Genomic DNA, 23968 nt, shown 5'->3' with positions numbered 1-23968 from the left:
GTGCCTAGCATGGTGTCTGAGATATATAAAAAGTATAATTATCTTCACCTCCATCTCATTCAGCACTGAACTTTGAACTATTCAGAAATGCTTATGATCAAGTGTATGACCATCAATTTAATGGATACTCAAGTTAAACCAGTTGTTCACTGTAAGTACTTTAAAAATTGAACTTTATGCTGCTTTGACTAACAGGTACCTCTGAGGGGGCAGAGAGTGAAACTGGCCTCATCTATTTCTAAGATTAAGAAAAGTGATGACTGTAACACCTTGACCTTTCAAAACTAAAATGTTAAGTTAATGGGATCAGCGAGTTCAGCAAATTATATCAGGGTTTTCTCTTAGGGTCAGAAAAAGAAGAAAACCCATTACGAGAATGCCCACCATTTAAAGCAATACCAGTGAAGAATAAAAAGGCACAACACGGATGCCTGGAACCTGAGGATCCATCCACAGAGCTTCTGTGAGGGCACTCAGCATCAGTGCTTGCAGACCAGCAACACCAAGAATGGAAAAAGTGTGTACACTGAAGAAACTTGCCTCTGAGTAACTTCACTTTCCAAATAAGCAAGTAAATGGCCACAGCAGAAGAAAACAAAAGTCATGCATTCATTGAAGTTATTTCTGTGATTTGTACCACTCTGCTCAAGATCCTCCACCCAAGGTGCACGGTTGCCTCCCCCCACCCCATGCAGGACAGTGACACATAGCAGACAAGCATGTAAAGATTTATTGTTGATTGACTGTGCCTGTCCTCATGTAACTAAACTTGCACGTGTCATCTCTTAGCTTAGATAATGTGCAAAACGCAGCCCTTACAATACGAAAATCTACTGGCCTTACCTTGATTATTAACCATGTTAGGAAAGAACTCAAATGTGGATATGACCTATCAGAAGTTAATAGGCTGGTTTCAGGGTTCATTATTTGTTTGGTTTTTCTTCCCCACCCCCTTTTAAAAAATATTCTTAGGCAGTAGTTCAGCTTCCAATCCTTTGGAAGTTCTTGGCCTGCCAGCTTCCCGGCTCCCTGTGTTCTTATTTTTCCTGGGAGGACTGGCCCTGAGCATTTCCGGGGCCCCTGCAGGTCCTCATATCATGGGTGAGACGCCTGCCAGACTCATCCCCACTGGTCTCAGAATAACCACAATCTCCCTCCCACCCTTGAACATGACCTGGGTGACTCTTTTCCTTGAAACCCCAAGTTCCTTGAAACCAACATACATGGAGAAAATTTTATATTTTAAATTCAGATATGCTAAAAAATAATAAGATGCTGTTTTATATCAATAATTAGTATTCTGCCTTGCTTTATAAAATTGAACATTTTTGGATAAACACTGTCTGCGGAAAATATTTTATTCCTAAACTTCAATAGTTCACCAAGTAATAAGTCTGCTGCTAATCCATTTTAAAGTGTTATCACATGTGCATAATATGAAAAAATCCTCCCCCCAAATTATCTGCTTGATATAAAGTCCCAGTATTTAGCCTCACAAACTCTCCTGGAAGAACACATTTTAAAGATTCAAATCATCCTGCCCTATCCTACACTGGCCTAGCATTGCCCTGCCCCCCACCCAGTTGGTCTGATTCCCTTATTCTCCTTGCTTTATACTCACACAACAAAGGAATGTTTTGTAAAGCAATAACTATTGATCTCTGACTCTGCTGTATGAAATCAAAAGAAAGTGGGGAAAGGAGGGGAACAAATTCAAAAATGGGGAGGAAAAATACATCTGAACCAGAAGTGTACATTTTGTAAAAGCTGGGTCCATGTCATCATGGTGTCATTCTATTTCTTTTCCTCAATACCAGCCTTTACATATTCTCTTACAATTTTCACAAGGCATGCATGACTACCTGCACATTGAGAAAGAAAATATTCTACCTGTAAGGATGGCCAAGTTGTCTCCAAAGACCCTTACAGGTTTGTTTGTGTTTATTCTGTCTGCTGTAAAACAGATCATACAGAGCATCAGTGAGCTGTTGCTCTCCTAATACGGCTTTTTTTCTTAGTCTGTGACTAAAATATTTCCCACTGCATGGGTACAGAATTAAAGAACATGCCTTCTACAAATAGCTTTTTAATTTCATTATTTTACTTGCTGATTGGTTGATCAATGTCTAGTAGTTTTGGCCTAAAAGTGCTTCTAATATTATCTTTTTTTTAACTTGATAAATCTAAACATCTATATATCTTGGCCTACTTTGAGGTAACAGTCTATCAACTTTTAATGATGATCATAAACACACATGTGTGTATATGCATGTATGTGTTAATGGAAGTTACCTTCTATGATTTCTGTGATTTGTTCAACTCTGCTCCAGGTGTAGTCGTGTGTATACACCTGATTTCAGCTATTTCACTTGTCCTGTCTCCTAAACCCTGCCCATGTTATGGGTGTCTCCATGTCACAATATTTCAAATAATTAAAGTCAAGATTTTTTTAAAGGCCTTAGTACATCCAGGTCTTGGTTACTTAGCCATAGGTTAGCCTTATCTGTTAGGATGTGGTGGTGCTAAACATGGGAGAAAATCCAAACACTCGGTTTAAATGTTTTATATTTGAAAACATGAAAGGATCACTGTATTCCTCCAGCAAAAAGAACAGGTATAATCGCCAAATGGTGACATTCCCTGGCAGCGCACTTGTGTCCTGGGATGCATTCCTGGCGATGGAATCATGCGCTGCCCTTTGGGGGAGAATGCCGTGGGTGTGGCTGGACTCTTCATGCAGAGAAGCTTATTGTGCCGACCGTTATCAGCCAAACCCCTGCCCACACACCAAGACCATCCACCCTGAAACACACGCCCCCGGGCCTGTCCTCTGGCTGGTGATTCAATGGCCACAGCACATCCAGTGGCAACTCTCTGGAGGTCTTCAGAACATCTTTTAGAGAGCAGGGGACACTTGTGTGGCTTCATTACCTGTGGCTCTCAAAAGTGTGTTCTCTCTTTTACTGTTTTTCACTGACTGGGTTTAGCGCCAGAAGTCACCTTGATTCGCTGAAAATAAAAATGCTCACTTTTCATGCCATTTAACTGTCTTCAGACATTAGTGGAATCTCTCTTTTTAATGGTGTTTACTTCCACGTTCAGGACCCCAAGTACCCAGATGATGACAATTCCACATTTCAAAAAAAGAGATAAAACCAGTTTTGTTTGTCGCACTGTCTACCACAGCCCTCAGTGCTTTATACATAATACATTTCTTAACACAGAATGTCTACAACCATGAAATGAAACCTACCGAAATAGAAAGAAATTATTTCATATTTCCCAGTAGGACAGAACTTTTTCTTTTTCAGCAACTGCTTTGTTTCCATTACACAGAACTGAGAATATCAAGTTTCTCTCTTTTCTTTGGCTGCTAGGAAACTCACAGCCAAATTTGCAAGTGAATAATTCAGATTTATACCATTTATTATATATACTCCTTTTCCAAGGCTCCGCCTTATTTCCCTACCATTATTTTTCTTTCATTCTGACTTTATTTTTATTCCCTCTTATGGATAATGTCTTGGGGCCCTATATACTCATGCATTTTAGGTTTTTGTAATGATATAAATTATGCACATAGAATTACAACATATATACATGCATATACAGATTGGGGAAAACTGCTCAGAGTATATTGATGTTCTTCTTGTAACAGCCCCTTTAGAAAACAGTGGCACTCAAGTAAGGGCAGACTCACAAACCAAAACAAGACACGCATGCGTGGCTGCAGGCCGTGTTATTACGCGAGATAACACGGGAGGGTGCAGCGCTTCGCTCCACTGCATGGGATCCTACCTGCAGGGAACCTCACTGCCTGCTGTTGGATTATCTCTGTGCAGCCACTAATGATCCTGAGAGATTTCAGGTGTCCCCGAGTAATCAATATTCTTAATAAAAAGGATTAAAAAGGAGAGCTCAATGGGGAAGGGGCACTGAGACTAACAAGCATAATACCAATTGCCCAAATATTGACTTCCTATCGATTAACATATGATTAGTGAATTTTTCACTTCTCTAGTGTATCTGCATTAGGGTCCCCCCCCCCAGAAGTACATTTCCCATGCGTTTTTGTTTAAAAGGGCTGCCGAGAACTCTGAGGTTTTGGCTTTAAGCATTACTTTTGTTTTGTCTTTGTTGGCATAATATGGTCATGCTTCAGAATACACTTTTCTCCTCTTCCCTTGAGTGACAGTGACTAATTCATTTGGCTCTCAAGCCATTATTAAAACAAATCACCCAGCGTCACCAGTTCAGAAAACATATTCCAGCCACCGTGCTAGGTCTACAAATTGAGGAGATTGTCCCTGGAAAACACCGAAGGACTGAACAGAGTCACTGCCATTAGCATCACTTCCCTGACAGTAGTAATTTTTACTCTGATTCTGCACGTCAGCTCGTGTGCCCAGCCACCATACAACAATGAAATAATGAGACGGCAACGGCTCCTCTGCCCAACCCATGGCTCATGGCTGTCTCTGGGAAGCCTGCCAGCTACCTTTGCTTGGCAGCTGCCTACTCCACACCAGGAAGGAGGGAGAAATATTTGTCTTTTCTTTACAGGATGTGCTATTGTGTCTTTGCAGTGCTGGTTGGGAAGGCTTTGTTGGGAATGGAGCAATATCCCCTGGGATTTGAAACTTTGTTCAAATGAGGGACTTCCTCCTACACATTGTTCATGATAAGAGAATACATATTTTCAAGATTTTCTACCTTGATGTTTTAAATGCGTGTTCTGGGCAAGGTAGGAGAAACAGTGGGGAATTTTGTTGATAAGTCAATACCTTAAAGAAGCAGTTTACAGATTGTCAGACATTCATCCTCCCAGATTTTCATTGAGTCCAAAATTGTGAAAACAAAGCTTGTTTAAGGACTGAAAGCAATCTCTCTTTTTTAATATTCAAGATTGTGTCCAATATCCCTTCAGTTAAAGTGAATTTAGAATTATATTTCAGTTTTCTGGAGAAAGTAACTTATCAAGAACTTCAGCCAACCTTCTGAGAAAGCAACAGAAGAAGGATTGAACTGCATGCGTCTTTCTAAACCCCAAACAGAAATTAGTGGACAAGAAAGAGTTAGAAATGGCTCTGGAATACTCAAAAGGACATCAGCTTCTGACTTTTAATGTAGAATAATCTTTCTGGACTATTATAATTCCTTGGTTATTATGGTCAACCTTGTAGCTTGGGCTCACTCAGTACACTTTCCCTTGCCTGCCTCTTCATCAAATACCTATAAAACCTAAATCATTACTTCTCCAGCCTCATAGACAGATAAAAGTGATCACTTGACACTTTCTAGTCAATAAAACATGAGCAAAAATAAAACAAACAAACAAAACCTTGAGAGAAAGTTGGGGGAGGCAAGAGGTGTCTTTTAAGGAGAAATTGTTTCTTTTCTAATAAAAGACAGCAGATGCCACTGGCCTATTCCATTTTCCTCATACCCCCTTCCTCCTGAATCAGCTGAAGTTTCCACCTATGAATTGTGACAACCATCTTGCAACCCTGAGGCAATAAGCATGGAGCTTAAAGCCAGCATGCCAAGGATGTTAGAGTAGAAAGACAGAAAAGGAAGACCTGCATTCCTCACCATATCATTGAGCAGCTGAATCAATGCCAGAAACTGTATGATTCTAGAATTTCTGTCAGAGTAAAATAACAAATATTTATTGGCTGTAGCCACCCTTAGTTGGATATACTATTAGCTGCCGCCAAATACATTCCTAATTGATTCCATAAGCTCAAACAAAGATTTATACATTTGCACAGACCAATCTCACTGTAGATAAGTTAGTATAAATCAATATTTCATTCTGGGATCTAGAACTTGAAGAATACCTTCTGTTCTACCCAGTTCTTATCAAATCTAAGACCTTGAGTAGGGAGGGAAGGTAAGGCAGGATGTGAACAGCTAGCTCTCTCCAACATTCACATCCTTCCCTCAGCAAAATCATCTTTGGTTATGGAGATCTGGGACCAAAAACTAAAATAATTCTTAGGAAATAGCCCTCTCAGACTGATAAATTCTCCACATCTATCGATCTATGAGGCCAGAATGTCCCGCAAACATAAAAATGTACCTAATAAAAATGTACCTAAGTTTCCACCAAACACCCCCAATACTTACTCTTTCTTAGAAGGACTGTACATTGTGAACCATCATGTTATACCACTAAAAATAAGTTCCTTGTTTTGCAGCTATGTAAAACAACTGAAATTTCCTATTTGGTCCCAGGGAAATGGTGCATATGAGAAAGAGACAATCTGGCACTTAACACAAGTCTTGCTGACATTTTTACTTGGTTGTTGTGGCAAGAAAATTCACAGCCAGTGGCTGTCAAATCCCAACCTGCAGGAGTTAACATAATCTAATGGTTGAAAGATACATTCATTTTTACCTTCATAAAAGAAAACAAAACAGGGTAGTGGGTACTGAAAGTTCAGGAGTGACCAAATCTAATTCTTCTCAATATCCATGGTTATAAGTTGGGGGCAATATACCTATTAACCCCTAAAGAAGCACAGGCTTCAAAAAATGGAGAAAAGTCAATAAGTGCTGAAAGGAGCCCCTAGAACTATACAGCCCCCCCCTTTTCATTCCACTCCAACTTCTGCCTTTCACCTTTGCCAAGTCTTATCAGATGAGTGCTATAAGCAATGTAATTTATGTAAATAGAATCCATTATGCAAATGCTTCCAACTTGCTTGCTACTTAGAAATTTTGTTCTTTTGTGTTTAAGAAACATAGCCTTTATCCCCCAGAATAGACAGATTGGTTATGTTTATGTTCCTAAAGCCTTCTGCTACTGTTCTGGGCTTTAAGGAAAAGTCATTTTTTATTTTAAAAAATGTTTTGCCATGCCTCCCACTCCCTTCTGTAAAAATAGCCTCTTTGTATAATTTGGTGGTTTGCACTCTAGCTTGGTGGTTGTGGTGATTTAATAGAACTTTGGTGCAAAGGGTAGTATGCAGAAATGAGTGCATAGATTATACCCTCTACCCCACAGGGGCTCTGTTGTTTCCTTGGGTTGTATTAAACTGAATCATTTAATTAATTCAGAGATCTCTGCAAGCTTTATTCAGTGATTTGTCTCAGTCATAGTTCCAAACAGAAACTCGATGAAATTCTTGTACGGAGCCATAAATCGGAAGAGAAAAAAGTATACTCTTTTTGTGTTCATATTCTCTCCACACATAAAGTTACAAACTCTACTCTACACATTAAAATATTCAAACCACTTTTTCTACTAACATAAACTGCATTTCATAATTTCTTATATGTATGCACACACATGTATAAAGTATGTAAAAAGACAGGGAAAAGGTCTAATGTCACAAAAAGAAAGAGTGTAAGAGAATATGGCTGTGTTTTTTATAAATGAGCGTTGCAAGCAATGAATTAGGAATTTAAAACTCTCCCCCCCACCCTGAAGAAACACAACTTTAAGGTTAACAAGTCACTTTAACAGAACTGTAAGCTTCAAGTCATTTGAAAATACTGCTGCTTTAATAAAAGAGAACACAACACACTAAAATCTCCAATACAACTGATGTTTACTTTGCTACTTGATGACTAACCCAATCCAACCGGCCATGATTTAAGCCCGCTCACTCTTTGACTGTTCAAAATAAATCCTCCTTGTTTCATTAGAACCAATCATTTCATCAAAACACCTTGCTTCCACAGACTGCACTATGTTTTCTTCATTATTTCTAAATGACATCTGTTGACTCATTCTAATACTTTGTGGCCGTACAAATGAAGCTGATATGACTGATGGAACTTCAAATTCAATATTTATTGAATGCTAAATGACAGGCATTGTTCTAGACTCCGGAATTGCAGCAATAACCGAGAAAGCCAAGGTCCCTGCTCTCATAAAGCACATGGTGGGGTGGAAAAAGATAAGCAATAAACAAAATAAATAAACAGGTGAATGAGGTGATTTCAGACAGGGATAACGCTCTGAAAATAAAATGAATGATGGAGTAGACTGAGTCGGGGATGGTGGAAAGGCTGGGTCAGAAAAAACCTCTCCAAGAAGGGGACATTAAACTGAAACATAAGTCCTAAGAAAAAGGGAGTCACATAAAGAGCTGAGGGAAGGGTTAGTAGCCCACGTAGGGCAGGCAACTGGGACAAAGGCCTTGAGCTAGAAATAGACTTTTCTTGTTTAGATACAAGGTGGGAGGGAAGCTACTGTGGCCCAAAGCCAGGCAATGAGGGGAAGGGATAGCAGAAGGTGAAATCAGCAAGAAAATCTGGAACAAATCACTTAAGGCCTTTTGCGTCTTGGAAAGAACTTTGTATTTCATCTTAATTAGATTTGGGAGCCATCAAAGGTTTTAAACAAGGATGATGTGACCTGAATCATGCTTTGAGCCCATTACTCTGGTTGCTGAGTAGAGAATGGAGCAGAGTGTAGGTGGTAACAAATGTGGAAGCAGGGAGAAAAATTAGGAGACTGAAGTAGTATTCTAGATAGAAAATTACATTTTCTTCAGCTAGTGTTTGAACTGTGGGTTAGGTGAGGAGTGGTAAAATACAGGATCTATTTTGGAAGTAGCACTTACAGATCCAATGACTGTGAAGATGTAGATAACCACGGAGACACCTTCCCCGGAGGCATTTCTTTTCTTCTTGGTGGCATTTCCTCGCATCCAACCATATTGGACTTTACGAACAAGCCAGGTCTACATAAAACTACATAACTTAAGTTTCTGGTTTTCATTAAAATCATATCAACCCATTAGATCATTAGTGGGAAAATAGTAAGTTCATTTTAATAAGAAATGTTTTTAAACGTGTAGGCTTTGTAAGTGGGGCAGTCTTAATAAAAACAGTGATTTGGAGTGAATAGTTTCAGAATCACTGCAAACATTCTGATGGTAGACACCCTCTGCCTGTCTTGCTTTGGAGACAATTGCGAGCACATGAGAAAGGGGGTGGTCATAATTTAAACATTATCAACAATTTACCTTAGAGTTAGTGAGTTTACCAGATCTTTATCTGTGAATATACATATTTTTTTAAGAGAGAGGAGAGAGAGAAGATGAAGCCAGGACTCCTGGAGGTAAGACGGGAAATGCTTACCACCAGGGCAAGTGCAAAAACTGGAGCAGAACTTGAAAGTCCAAACATGCAACCCACCTGAAATGTCCCACTTGGGCCCTACTCCACAGCAGAGAGAAAGGGAGGAGGTAAACTCTATGTTAAAGTCAGCCTTTAAGAATAGATGGGATTTTTCACTCACTATTTTCCTTTCTTTTACACACCCAGGAGCCAAGCATGGGGGATGGAAGGAGCTGCATTGCCGAGGATCAGGTTTTGGTTCCAAGGAGAGGTGCCAGGGATCTGGCACTGGCTGTGGCACTGCTGTGAATACTCAAAGTTAGCAGCAACTGCAGCTCAAAATTAGAACACAGGCTGGGTCTCCAGTAGTTGGGTCCTCGAAAGTGACCCATCCATTTCCATGGGCACCAGCAGTGACAGTGAAGAAAAGAGTCTCAAATGCTCTCATTATGCCCACGCTGGTGGTCCCCCATGTATGTGAGCTTTAAAAAGATGGGGAGAGAATATGCTTCTGAAACTTTATTCTTTTTTAATATTTTGCTGGTAGCATCTTGTCTCTTGCCCTAACTCTCCTGATTTTACACTTCGAAGCAATTGTCTCCACATTCCTTGTCAGTGAGTGCCCTGGCATCCAACTTACGTGACATTCCTACTTGTGTATCAGATCATCATGAATCTTTGTTCAGCTAATTTAGCTTTTTCTCACCCTTCTTATTTTCCTAATATAAAAAGGTTGTATTCTCTTTTCTCAGGCTAATTTTCAACTATAGTATTATTCTTCCTTTGTGTTGAATTATTAAAGCCCTTGCTGGAATCTCTATGCCATTTGAGAAATATTAAGGTGAAAAAAGAAATGCAGAATATGAATCTAAGGCAGTTTCTACATCAAACAGGGGCGTGGGGGAAGGCTCCGGGGGTTGATCTCGTCTGCAACTGTTATTTTTAAAGCAAACAGCTGCTGATTGTTTTATTTCTGGATCTTTCCTTCTGAATGTTAAACATAAAAGAAGTCCAATCACATTATACTAGCTGCAGGGGAAAAAAAGAGAGGAGAGAATAACCTTTAGTCTCATGACCTAAAATAACCATTACTGTTTTTGAGTATTTTGTTCTTTTACTTCTTAATGTTTTAGCTGTTGTTCTTGTTATTTTGAAAATAATATGGTTAGGAGTAAATTCAAACATTTAGGTTTTCCTGAGGAAGGTTTTCCAACCAGTTTGTGTGTGAAATCTCCAAAAATATTTCCTGTAAAGGTGGTAAATTATTTAACCATTATTAGCTGCCAGAATGTAGTGGAGACAATACAAAGAACATTAAGGTAGCTGGGATCATCTTTATCCAGTCAGCGGCTACCTTAAATTAAACTAACAAATCAGACAGTAAAAATTATGGGGAAAAGAAGTACTATATATAATGGAAATGAGAAAACTGTATGTCATAGCCATTTCCAGAGGGCCCAAAGCAATCCAGAAAGATTTTCCAGGGTAGAATTGGTTTGAAAATAAACACTGAAGCAGACAGGAGAAGGAGAACTTGACAAGTTCACTCATGAGACATGCACAAAGATTTATTATTCATGCATAATATAAACCCTTCATTTTTTTCAATACTTGTACAGTTGTCTGCATGTCCTTTTTTCATAACCATCTGTGTCACATGTCATCTGTCTCAGATGGTTAGTTCTGAAAGCAGGGATCCCCCCCAGATCAGGGACCTTTAGAGAACTGAATATGCCAGTTGTTACATGACAACTGCCTTACCCCAACCTCGCCTCCCACACACAAAATAAAAGAAAAATAGAAAGGATTGGGGAGTTTGAAATTATGTGAACTTTCATTTTACTTAAATTAAAACCATTCTGATTTAGAGGACTTTTACAATTCCAGCTGGGATAACCAAAGATTTTGCTCCACCTTCTTCCTACCACATGTTATAAAATCCAGGTTACAAGCCATTATCTCAGGAGAAAAGTCATGTCTAATGAAAATGTTCTTTCTGAATTTTGAATATGAACAGTCTAACCATAATGTAGTGGTTGTAGGAATTCTTACAACCTACAATAACAAGTAGTTTTCTTGAGTATTTTGCTATTTTACTTTGTAATGTTTTAGCTTTTGTTCTCACATTATTTTAAACATTATACAAGTGAAACATTATTATAAGCCAATTGTTTTTGAAATTTTTCAATACAGAAGTGTCTAGAGAGTAATAAATTTAAGTCCCCATCATTCCCTTCTCTCAGCCCCACTTCCACACCCTGGCCCAAGGTCAGAACCGTTAACATCTCAGTATGTGCTATTCTCAAATGTATTCTATGGATGTATATAGTGTAATGTATTTGAACTATACATATATTGCTTATTTTAATAAAATTTTATAGTATTTACATATATGATTTGGCAACTGAATTTTTTAACTCAGTCTATTTTAGACTTTTCCCATGCTGGCACATCATTCTTTTGATTAGCTATATAGCATTCCATCACACTAAAATAAAAAATTAATTTATCCACACCCTCACTGCTAGATATTTCAGTCATTTCCACTTTTTGCTTTAAAATCAATACCCCTACTAGCAGCGCACATATTGTATACACATCACTGTGCACAGGCCCCACAGGACAGGTGTCTGGAAATGAGAGCAGGGGGCTAAGGGATCTTTTCAGTTATAGGTATGGCCACATTACCTTTCAAAGAGAAATTCTTTTATTAAATCTTATGTTAACTTCAAATTATGTCTCCTGCCTTTTCCATAGTGGCATAACATTGGCCACATAAAATATACTTTGTTGTTAAATTTTATATGGCTTGTAGTTTTCCACCAAAAAGGAAAAAATGCTGTGTTAAAATTCTCTGGGAATATGGGTTTTCAATGTTTTAAATGACTATTTCTTAGAGTGGTTGTGCCTACTTCTGAACTCTTTTCCAATTTGACTGTAGTATTCACAATTATATTTGAACTTTTCCTATTTATTAAACTTAATAGGTGGATCTATGGATATTGGATTTTTTTCTATCTGTGTTTTCTAGAATATCTTCTTTTACACATTATGTCCATGGGGAATTTTGCCCACCTATTAATAATATAAATTCTTCAAAAAAGCTGTTGACTTCATACTTTGTCATATATTCTGTTTAAGAAAAGTTCTTATAGATTATTGTTTTCTTATTTTGGCTATATCCTTTTGTAATAATAAAATAATAATAACTAACATTTTGAGATATTTACCGTATGTCAGCCATGTTAACATTTTGCTGACAAGGGAACTAAGATTCCATCCGAAAAAATCTATAGGTCTGTTCCTTATTTCTTCTCTCACTTAAAAGCAGAAAAATTCAATTAGTTTTCAGAATTTTAACAAATACCCAATTCTACTTCTTTGTGAACTCCCTATATTTCATCTTTGTCTATAATATTAATCATCGCGTGGATCTTTTCCCCCAAATTGTTAGCTACTTTTCAAATCACCTGTCACAACACTGTATAGAAACGACCAGAATAAAAGCAAAGAAGTTGTGGTGATGAGAAGAATAAGAAAGGAGGAAGATAATATAACCGGGTTCACTACGGGTCCAAAGAAGAGAACAGAATACGACAAAATGAATGTAAAACAACAGGCTGTAGAAATTTGTCTACAGATGATAAAAGTTCTGCTCTTTATTATTGCATTTCTATTAGTAAGTATTAACCTTACTCTATTAATTAAGTTTTTTTTAAGTATCATTAAAAAAAATCAATGCACTTAAATTTAAAAATCACAAGACAGGTCTTTGATGAACTAGTTTTCCCAAAACCAATTGTAAACTTTTGGGGAATATGATCTGTGCTTCTGCTCCTTTTAAATTCCCCAGATTGCCCAGAACTCAATATAGGGCTTTCAGTGAATACTGGCTAATAAGCGTAATGCAGCATTTTATTGACTCCTTCCATTAAAATTTCTGGAGCCTACAAATGTGGAAGGAACTGCTATAGACGCCGGTTGTCAGTGGCCACAGAACAGGGCAGTTTCTTACTTCATGCAATCTGTATTCTTGTTGGGAAGACTGTGTTTCTTAAATAAATTCTAATTATAAGTACTCTGAAAGGAAAATACAGGGTGAGGTGGTAGCGGTGTCAAAGAAGCCTCCCTTAAAGAAATGGCATTTGAAATGAAATCCAAAGTATGAGTAGTGTTGACTAGGTGAAGAAGGAGATAGGTGAGCCACTAAAAGCAAGTTTATATAAAAGCTTCTTTGTACTCCAGAATCACGTCTTTCAAGTGATCATCGCACTACCTCAAAAAAAAAAAAAAAACAGGAAAAAGCAATGGAGAAAATGTGGGAGGGGTAGGGAGTGGAAGGAATAATTACACAACTCCATGATATCACAGAAATTAGCCGAAAATAGTTTATTACTAGTTGTTCTATGCAAAAGATACCAAGTAACTGCCTTATCTGTATTCTTATTGCCCCAGTCCTTGACTTTGGTAGCTTTAGCCCCTCTGGAATTGCAGACTAGCCATACGGCTTGCCAATCATTAGCATATCTTACTGACCCCAAGATGCCTGCTGGCAACATGGGTGTAGGTAATGCAATGTCTGAAGCTCAGCACCAAGAGCAAATTCTGACAAAGTTGTACAGATAAAACCCTTCCCCACACTTTCCCAATTCCATGCCCATTCAGCACTTTTATCTCTGTCCCCATAATGGCACATACCCAAAACAAATAGGGAAAGCGTCACTATATTTTTCGCCTATGATAAAAGGTTAGAAAGAGCCAAAAGAATGTTACCTTCACCCCAAATGGGGAATTCTTACCTGCCCACTTGGGAGATAAGACAGGCGATGCTCCTATCCCTGTCATTGTCATATAGGCTCTGGGCATACTTGTCATGTGGCACCTACACAGAAGCACCACCAAAGCCTCAGGTGGGTGGGTGCATTCAGGGGCGCCTGAGAAGTCAGTTTCCTTAGATTTCAAGTGTTTTTCCAGTGCCCAATAACCACCAACAAAAAAGAATGTGAATTATATCATTATTATACATTTATCACCAGGTAACTCTCTTTATTTGCAAGAAGACAAAGGATATTAGAACTTAAAACATTGACCAGGAAGAAAAATAATTAGGAAATACAGGCAGCAAAGGCTGCATCCAATCTCCGCTGCACTCAAATATCTTCCTTTTCAAACCTAACCTCAGCAAGTACTTGACATGAGGGGTGGGTTTTTTTAATGTATAAAAATATAAATGGTTACTTTTGTTTGTCAAAGTCCAAAATGAAAGGATCTTTCAAAGTTTCTGATACATGTAACACCCAAGTTGCATCTCCTGTCGTGAAAAATCAAGGCAACTTTTTCATGCCCTTGTTTCCAGCTGTAATGAAAGCCCTTTCTCCAGTGAAAAGATGGATGGAAATCCTCCACACAGAGGTGATGTGCCATCAGGCATGCACACTCTCATCGGAGCGGCATCTTCAGTCCCCAGTGGGGTGTTCAGTGTCTGAGGCTCCAGGCTTGATCCACATCCTACACATTTTCTTGACAGATGGATGTCTTTGGCACCTCAGCTTGTAAACAGCAGCACCAGTGCCCATGATTACTTCCACATCTCTCCTGCCAAGCTGTAAGGAAGAGGATTCTTTGACCTTAAAAATGTCTTAAATATTAGTCTCTGTTTTTAACGTTCTAAAAGAGATGTAAAGAGGTCATATTTAAGTTTTGATTATCATCATATTGGCTTTGATAACTAGGTAGAAAACATCCATAGAAGACTCAAAATCCACCAAGAAGGACATAATATTGTGTTCGGTTTGCAAGTTGTTGTGATGGTCGGGGTACAGTTAGTTGGTGCCTACCCCTCTCTAGACTGGGCAGTGGGTGCAGCAGAATCCCAGCATCTCTGGCTCTGGGACACTCAAGGATCACAGGTCAAGATTCTCACCTAGAGAAGGGCTTCTCAGAATTATTGGGGGAATTTTTTCAAACCACCCATATGAACCCCTAGAATGAATGATCCAGGTATACTTCTTTCCCCAGTTAAGAACCACAGAGGTAGACAGTGTGATTTAATAGTAATGGCGAAAGTGATCTGAATAGCAACTGATGCCACTCATTCATCATCTGTGTGATATCAGACAAATCAATATCCTTTCGTTACCTCATGGACTGTGAAATGGAACACTGATATCTTACAGGGTTATCATGAGATTGAGCAAATTAACGTATTTTCAGACTATAAAATGCACTCCCCCCCCGCCAAAATTTGGGAGGAATAATGGTTGTTGATGCTGTTGTTGAGTTCTGTTTACATTTACATTGGCAAAATATCACATTATTTATGTTATTAAATATTTTACCACATTGTTTGCTTTAAATTTTTTTCCTGTTTTCCTCCTCTAAAACCTACATGCATTTTATGATCTGAAAAAATATGGTAGATGCACGCTGTACCTGGGATATCATAAGTACTCCACAAATGCTATTTCTTTCTCTATCACAGAAAAATAAGAGAACATGAGTGTCAGGCAAAACCAACTGCTCACTTTTGCTAGTCTACTGAGGCAACATTATTATTCTCTTAAAATATTATGTCACTTGACACAGAAAATACATCCCCCTTTTGACATATATCAGTCAGATATATCTTTTATTTTAGGAAAAAATAGGTCTAAAAATAAAGAGAGAAAGGGGGAGATTTTGGGGAGAAGAGAAACAGGAAGATGAAGAGAATTGAACCATCCTGGGTTAGGCTGAGCTGGGTGTCTTTCACCTATTTGTATCCACTTAATTGTTCACATTCCCATGAAAGGTGAGTCTTGTTATCTATCCCGGTTTAGAGGTGAAGAACCTGAGACTCAGAGCAGGTAAGTAACTGACCCAGTTCAGAGCTGCAGTGTGTCGGACCAGTTCTCTTCCTTACGGATCCTTTCAGCATCTTCCCCATCACGGTACACTGCCTTCCTTATTCCTTTTCCCCATGTAACTCCACCCTTCTCTGTTGATGAAAGTTATTATTTGCTTGTTTCCTACCTGCACTCAACTGGAATCAACAATCTATTGCCTAAAATAACAAGAGAAACATTTGTATTACTTGAAGAAAAAATCCCACGCAAGCCAAAAGCAAGGCTTCACCAGTAGATAATGAATATCAAGATCTTATAATAATTAATATTGTTGCTAACAACATAGGAGCCTGAGGGTACAGAGAGTTATAGGAAATAAATCAACAATAAGTGTAACAAGTGTTATTTTGCCTGTCAAGTATTAATAAGGTATATGGAAACTCATTCTAATAAAATTACTTTCTTTCAATGGATTATTGAGGTGACTCAAATATTAAAAATCAGGCCTGGCTGGTGTAGCTCAGTGGATTGAGCACGGGCCTGTGAGGCAAAGGATCGTGGTTCGATTCCCAGTTAGGGCACATGCCTGGGTTGCAGGCCAGTTCCCAGTGGGGGACACATGAGAGGCAACCACACATTGATATTTCTCTCCTTCCCTTCCCCTCTCTGTGAAAATAAATAAATAAAATATTTTTTAAAAAATCAATGTTACATATATCCATGCTTTCAAAGTATTTGATTTGCTGGCTAATTAGCACATTTAGTACAAGATGCTGGACAGAATGATTGATCACTGGCAACATACATGAATGTATAAAATTTTAGTAAAAAATGCGCCTTTAAACTGACTGATAAATTTACTTTTTAGGGGTTCGTATATTCTTGCCATAATCTCTATGAAAAAGTCTATAACAAAAAAATCATATGGCTTTTGACAAGTAATATTATTTTGCTCATCAAAGAACTTCAAGAACCTTCTAGAATAAGACTATGGATCCAGAAAATGGCCAGGTAAAATTTCAGTGACAGGGAACTTTATGAACATGATCCACAGGTCACTCAGAAATACCTGCAAGCTCAGTCCCTAGTCTCTCAATCCATTCCTTACAAGGCATGTTATGTAGAAGAGGCATCATCTCCAGTGAAGGATTTCTCCTCTGAAATGTCTTGAGCATTTTCAATCAGCCAGAGTACCCAAAAACATAGGAAATGCTTGAAAAAACAAAACCCAATCCCCAAAAGTTATTGTTTTCCACACTAGACAACTCTAACAATTATTCCCCATCAACACCATAGTGAGTAACAGTAATTCACAAATCTTCCCCTTGCTTAGTATCCATCTCCTAGTCAAACAAGTGGATGAAAGAAAGACATTACAATGGGCACTACTATGTTTATTGCAGCATTATTTACAATCACCAAGTATGGAAGCAGATCAAGTGTCCATCAGTATATGAGTAGATAAAAGAACTATGGGATATTTACAGAATGAAATACTACTTGGCCTTAAAAAATAAAAAAAATTTTATCCTTTGCAACAATATGGAGAGACCTGGAAAACATTATGCTAAGTAAAATAAGCCAGTCAGAGAAAGACAAATACCATATGATTTCACTCAAATGTGGAATCTAATGAACAAACTGAATGAACAAGAAAAATGGGGACAGACACATAAATAAAGAGCAGGATGATAGTTGACAGGGGGAGGTTAGGGGGTGGAGGGACTGAGCAAAAATGAAAAAGGACTCATAAACACAAACGACAGTGTGGTGATTGCTAGAGGGAGGATATAAGGGGACTAAATGGTAATGGAAAAAATAAAATAAAGATTAAGTTAAAAAAGAAAAAGAAAGACATCATTACATGGGGCATGATCCCCTTTTCAGCCTCATCCCCCTGGAAGATTATAGGATTATTCCTAAATATGCTGAGTACTTGGATGGGAACAACCTTAAAAGTGTGTACAAAGAACACTAATATATTCAATGATATATTTGAACCACATCAAAACCATACTCAGCCAGTCAAGTTGTCAGTAGAGGTAAACATGGCTCACCTCCTCACAACCACATCAAAATTACAGCTAAACTGTAGAACAACAATCACTCAGAACCATCAGAAATAGAGCTGAATGGAAGTCCAACAACTACAGAACTAAAGAAGAAACTGTTATGAATGGCAGGAGGGGCAGAGGCACAGAAGAATGGTCCCACACACATGTGGTCAATAAAAATCAGGAGGAATAGCTCAGGAGGGAAGGGTCCCAGACCCACACCAGGTCCCCCAACCCAGAGTCCCAGTGCCAGGAAGAGAAGCTACCATAACTTCTGGCTCTAAAAACTAATGGTGACTGAGGATGTGAAAGACAGAAACTGCTGGACTCCCTGGCAGTTCATATTAAAGAGTCCAAAAAATAAAAAATAAAATAAAAAATAAAAAAATAAAGAGTCCATGCACGGACTACTCAGACTCACTCCTTCTGAGCTTCAGCATGAGGGCAGCAGATTGAAAGACAAGGAGAGGCTTATGGGGAGGAACTGAATTATCCCCCCAAGCACCTGGGCAAGAGCCCTGGGGGAGCTTCCTCCCTAACAGAAGTCCTTACAGAAGCCACTGTTGCTTTTCTGAGCCATCCCCTCACAAAGCCAGAGAACCAGCTAGTGTGTGGCATGTGTGACACTCCATCAACTGGCTCACACTGTTTGCCCCACCCTAGTAATTCCCTGAGGCCCAGCCCCACCCGACTTTCAGGCCCACCCAAGCTGTTTCGAGGAGCTTTTTTATACAAATGGCTTTCTTGGCCCATGCTTCAGATTTTTTTTTAATTCCCTCAAAAAAGTAGCATCTGGTTTCACTAAGCCCTGTACCTCTCACTAAGTTGCCCCAGACCCAGCACTGACAGCAGCTGGCCTGGGTTTACAACTTGGCCTCTCCTGGCTACTTCCAAGCCCAGCACAAGCAGCAACCATCTGGAAATTATGTTTTGGCTTATGCTGTGTGACACTTGGATATGCCAACAGCAATCAAGGCTCAACTACAACAAGAGGTTTGCACCTTGAGTACCCAGCTTGGGTAATAGGGAAGGCTGTGCCATTGGACCCTACAGGACACCTACTACATTAGGCCACTCCACCAAGCCTAGAAGACGTAGCAGCTCTACCTAAAAATAGGTAGACTAGCAAAATATGGAAACCAAGATAAAAGATAAAAACATAATAATGACCCAGATAAAAGAACAGAACAAAACTCCAGCAAAAGAAGAAAACAAAATGGAGATGAGCCAGCTACTAGATGCAGAGTTCTAAGCTGCTCCATAAACTTGCTGAGAAGTTCAACAGCATAAAATAGGTCATGGAAACCATAAATATTTACCTGTCAGAAGTGAAGAACATTAATTAAAGAACAATTATAGGGACTCAATAGTACATTGGATAAAGTCAAGAATCAAATCAGCAATTTGGAATATAAGGAAGCAAAGAACCAGCCAATCAGAAAAGAAAAAAAATTCCAAAAAAAATGAAGATAGTATAAGGACCCTCTGGGACAACTTCAAGTGCTCCAGCATTCACATCATGGGGGTGCCAGAAGGAGAAGAGAGCAAGAAATTGGAAACCTATGTGAAAAAATGACAGAAACTTCCCTACTTTGGTGAAAGAAATAAATATACAAGTCCAGGAAGCACAGAGCATCCCAAACAAGGTGAACCCAAAAAGGCCCACACAAGATACATCATAATTAAAATGCCAAAGGTTAAATATAAAGAGAGAATCTTAAAAGCAGTAAGAGAAAAGCAGTTAGTTACCTACAAGGAAGCCCCTATAGAATTATCAGCTGATTTCTCAAAGGAAACTTCGCAGGCAAGAAGGAATTGTCAAGAAATATTCAGTGATAAAAATCAAGGACCTCCAACCAAGATTACTCTACCCAGCAAAGCTATCATTTAGAATCAAAGGAAAGATAAAGAGCTTCCCAGACAGGAAAAAGCTAAAGGAGTACATCACCACTAAACTAGCATTATATGAAATGTTCAGGGGTCTTCTTTAAAAAGAAGATGAAAATAAAAAATATGAACATTAAAGTGGCAACAAATACGTATCTATCAACAATTGAATCTAAAAAACAAAATAAGCAAACAAGCAGAACAGAAACAGAATCATAGCTATAGAGATCATTTTGATGGTTGCCAAATGGGAGGGGGTCCAGGGAATGGGTAAAAAAGGTAAAGGGATTAAGTACAAATTGGTAGTTACAGAATAATCATGGAGATGAAAGTACAGCATAGGAAAGGGAGTAGCAAAAGAACACATACGCATGACCCATGGACATGAAAAATGGTATGGAGATTGACTGAGGGGGTCGAGGGGGGATGGGCTGAGTGGAGAGATGCAAGGGAAAAATTGGGACAACTATAAAAGCATAATCAATAAAACATATATTTTTTAAATATTTGAATAAAATTGTTATAAAAAATGGAATCTGATATTCCAAATCTGTCTAATTAGTTTCATCATAACCTCATTCTAACTATTCCTCACTTTAAAAAATGTCCTTCATAGGGCTCTCCTCATATGGAAATATTATTCACCTACATCAAAGTTCAACTAAAAATGTTACTTTTTCCTCAAAGTCTTTCTTTATCATCTGGTACCATACCTTACCATTTAATGAACATATTTATTAAACAAATAAGTATTAAGTTTCTACTGTGTTTTATAACATTTACTCCTATAGCACCAACTTGTTATTGATTTATTTAACAAATATTTAATTCATAACTATCATGTATAGCAACCATGGTAAATATAGGAGGTGCAATATAAATTGTATGTCATGACCTCAAGGTTTTACATTTTAACTGGATCAAGTAGATTCTTAATTCTTAATTATACTATAATAGCTGAATTATAGTATATGGGTTTATGGATACATAGGTTTGCAGAACATATATCTCATACGTAGTACACTGGTTTGGCCTCAAGGGTTGGGGCTAGGGACTCTTGATTTATTGGTTGCCTCACTTTGAGTTCACACAGTAATTTAAGGTACTAGTTGTTTTCATATGTGGTTTCATATTCCCCAACCAGACTGAAAGCTTATTGTAGGCTTAAACATGCCATTAATTTCTGTAGGTTCCCTTAAGTATCCTGAATAATATTTGACACACACATACACAAAGTATCCCCAAATTATTGCTGATATATTGGTTAGTTTGTATATCTAATAACTAGAAGAAAGTTTCTGGAACTTTTAAAGTCAGAAGTTGCCAGCTCACAGGACTTAAGTCAGTCTATAAGAGTGCTTTGCTTGTTTACATATTTGTTGCACTAAGTTTTGAACTTTTAAAGCCGTGATCATTAATTCAGATTTCACACAGTTCACATACAAATCCAGATTTCTGCACTGTGCTGAAAAATCAACAGCGTGGTGAACTCATACAAATTCTCTCATGGCAACCAAAGATTGGAGTTGATAAAGCTATCATGTCAGCTGATATCCATTCACCGTCTAAGTCACCAATCTCTACCCAGCCACCTTTCCTCATTTGCATTAGCTGTGTGGCCTGGGTATGTGTGGAGTTTGCAACCCGTTCTAAGCATTAAGCTGTTAGTAAAGGATCTGTCATCTCCAAATTCCCATGTGTCCCTGGTTGGACACATATTTGCATTCTGCCTGGCCTCCACCCTTTACACCAAATTTAAAGGCACCACGATGGGCTTTATCATTTATGGGAGAATAGGGAGAGGAAAGATGGCCTGTAAAGGCAGGCGGTAGGTTCTGAGGGCACCCATGACTTAGGAAGAATTGTTTCTTATTCTCCAGCTGAGAACTGGCCCACCTCTGCTATGTTCTCAGGGGGGTTGGAGGAAATCCCTAACCCAATTAGCAGCTGCTATTACATTGGAAGCTTGACTTCATGTTTTGGCTCAAATATTTTACAGACTTTCGTGAGCTTTCTCACAGGAAGAAAACAAAGCATATTAATCTGGCCTTTTGTTATTAACAAAAAGTGGTATTAATAAATAATATTCATCTTTTAATCCTCAAAGAATCCCATCACCCCTTAAACTATAATAATAGGAAGATGTTTCTCTAATAAAGCCACAGATATCTAATTTATCACTGAGTATAAAAAATTCATCTTGATGGATAACTGCCAGGCTAATAAACTGAAAGCTGAGAAATCTAAGGAGACACTAATTTCTCTGGGCCTCAAGTTCTTCATTTATTGAATAAAAAGGATATAATGATCTCTGAAGTTCCTTCCAGCTCTAAGACTCGGGATTTTTTCAAGGCACTTTCTTAGATGCCACAGATTTAAATAAATATCGATATTTCCCTACCCTTCAGGAGTTTTGTAGGAAAGGAGATTTATAGAGAAAAAGAATAAATTGCATGACAAGCAGAATATATTCTACTCCCAATGAGAGAACAGTCTAGCAATAGAGAATTTCAAAGGTAGAGGCAATTCTTAGGAATGATGAAGAGAGGGTCCACAAAAGGAGGTGGGATTTTGGCTGGGCACTGAAATTTGGTTGTACACCCACAGGCACAGATGCGGGGAGGCTCATGGGCAGGCGCTTTCATCAGGGGATCTCTTTCCTGCTGTGACTGCCACTGTGGAAGAGATGCCACTTCTCCTGAAAGTCCTGCTCATTTCCATGCCATCAAATCCCTTTCCCGCACTGCTGATCCAACTAAAAGGTAAAACCATCTGGGTCATCTCTTGAGACCCTCAGTGACTTTCACCTACAGGACAGCGTGCATACCCCCCCCCCAAATAGCACCTGAGAGCTCCTGGGATCAGACGCACACCCAGCAGTCCTGCCCCAAGTCTTGCAAGTCCACCCTGACTTGTTTTCACAGTCCAGTGGCACACAAACACCAAAGTCCCTGAAGTGAACACATGTATTTTTACTGAACAAATCCAGCATCAATTTACTTAATAAAGTAAACCCTTCAAATGCCTCCTCTACCCTCTTACCTGGCTAATTTCCTTCCACTCATTCATTCAGGTTCAGCTCACTCCCTCTTGCTTTTACTGTACTTACTCGTAATTCTTTGCTCGATGCCTGTTTTCCTGACTAGATGGTAAAATCAGGGAATAAGTCTATGCTATTTGCTCCTGTATCTCCAGAACCTATTAAAATGCCTAGCACATAGCTGTCTCTCAAGAAATATTTATCCAAAGAATGAATAAATGGGTCAGGAAATAGCAAAAGGACTAATGGGACAGAAGTGCAGAGAGCACAAATACTCGAACTCACAGTTCAGGATAAATGGGAGCATCTTAAGTTGTTCCTACCTAACTTTAAAGAGTTTGTTAGCATAAGGCAACTATACATAAGCCCTTCAATAGTCTGAGGTACAGACGTCAGGAAGGATCAGATGCTCACAGCAGCTCACAGCATGTTCGCTCTCCCAGTGGCATTAGAGTCGCAGTTCTCGAGCATTTGAACATACATGCTTTCAGGTTCAGACTTCACTATAAAGCCCAAACATGCTGCTATGGAAAAACAAGATCTACTTTTGCTCTCACATTAAACTTGAATCTCTTGTTATGCTATTTTAGCTTAATGGAAAATCAGGCTTAGATAGATAACTCACAATTATGGCAAGGGCACTGACAATGAGCTAAAGAATTCAGTATTTTAAATGCCGGAGCATCTTTTATCTTATCATAACTCATTGTCAATTCTGTTTTTAAAGGAAAATGGGAGCATATTCCAGGTGATGGGCACTTACAGAGAGAATGCAGATGGCCTTAAATATTTTAGACTGGCTGGCTTAAAATGTGTTTGACTTTTGTTTGTTCCTTCCCTTGGTGGAATTGGAATATAGGCTCAAAATTCCCTCTAACGCCAAACAGCTGCTATTTTGCTTTGTTTCAATTAAAACTGAATGTAGCTGCCCCAGATGCCCTGCCCATGCCGAGCTGCATAAGATGTCACTGAACATCACCAGCAGGCCCTGGAATAATGATGCTGTGCATGTATATTAATGAGCCATGGGGTCTTTGGGGAGAAGGAGGGAGAAGAGGGGGGCTTCTGACATTTGTTGTACTGCAGCA

The sequence above is a fragment of the Artibeus jamaicensis genome, unplaced genomic scaffold (genome assembly GCF_021234435.1).
Source record: "Artibeus jamaicensis isolate MK-2021 breed Jamaican fruit bat unplaced genomic scaffold, CSHL_Jam_final contig_908, whole genome shotgun sequence".
Lineage (NCBI taxonomy): Eukaryota > Metazoa > Chordata > Mammalia > Chiroptera > Phyllostomidae > Artibeus > Artibeus jamaicensis.
This window is presented reverse-complemented; position numbering follows the sequence as displayed.